Consider the following 931-nt stretch of genomic DNA (forward strand, 5'->3'; position numbering starts at 1 on the left):
CAAAGTGCTCTCAGCCTCTAGGAAACTCTCACAGAAATGCAGGCAAAGCCCATCGATGGCCACATATTTTAGGGCAGATGATGATCCAGTGGGCCAAATAATGAGTCAAGGTGGGCCACATTTCCCCTTTTCAGTCACCCTCCAGTCCTGAGAAGCTTCAGCAGCCTCCGCAGCTTGCGCCGGGGCAGCATCTCCTCCCAGGCACCTGTCAGAGGCTGGAAGATGTCTGAGCCCTTTCCTGGCCGCTCGCATGTTCGGTTCCTGGAATAGATCTGCCTCCTGTGGCAAAAGTGGCTCTCCAACATCATCGTCACAACACACTTCAAATTTCTGTCTAAATCCACTGCCAGTTTCAGCAAGAGAGGACTCGGGAACACCGCGCTCCTGCAGGTTCTGTGAGAACCAGTAACCAGGCACAGCAGCGAGCCCTTGGCCGCCTCGCAGGTGGAAGGGCTGAGGCGGCCGCCCCGAGGCACAAGGTGGCTGCCAGGCCACGGCCCGGCTGCGGGCTCGGCGGGGCCAGCCAAGCGCGGGTGGAAGGGGGCAGAAGCTCCCCCCGACATGGCCGAAAGCAGCGTCTGGGGGTCCTGTGGGCCACGGGGGAGCGCGGCAGGTAGGGTGTAAGGCATGAGCCATAGAGACCAGGCAGCCGCCGAGACAACGCCGCCAGCGAGAGCACGTGGGAGGGAGCCGGGCGAGCCCGCGGGAGCTTCGCTTCAGGGCGCCCGACGGGCCGGGCTGCCGGAGGAGCCCCCGCGGCCGGCGGGAACGCTCAGGGCGCCGCGAAGTTTGGCCGCGCCGGGGCCGCCCCGCAGCGCCCGGCCCCGCCGCCGCCCGGCGGGGGCTGTGGCGGGGGCTGTGGCGGGGCGGGGGCGGCGCCGGCGGCAGAGCGGCGGAGCGCGGGGAGGCAGCGGGCGCTCCGCCGGCAGCC

The sequence above is a fragment of the Falco rusticolus genome, chromosome 15 (genome assembly GCF_015220075.1).
Source record: "Falco rusticolus isolate bFalRus1 chromosome 15, bFalRus1.pri, whole genome shotgun sequence".
NCBI lineage: Eukaryota > Metazoa > Chordata > Aves > Falconiformes > Falconidae > Falco > Falco rusticolus.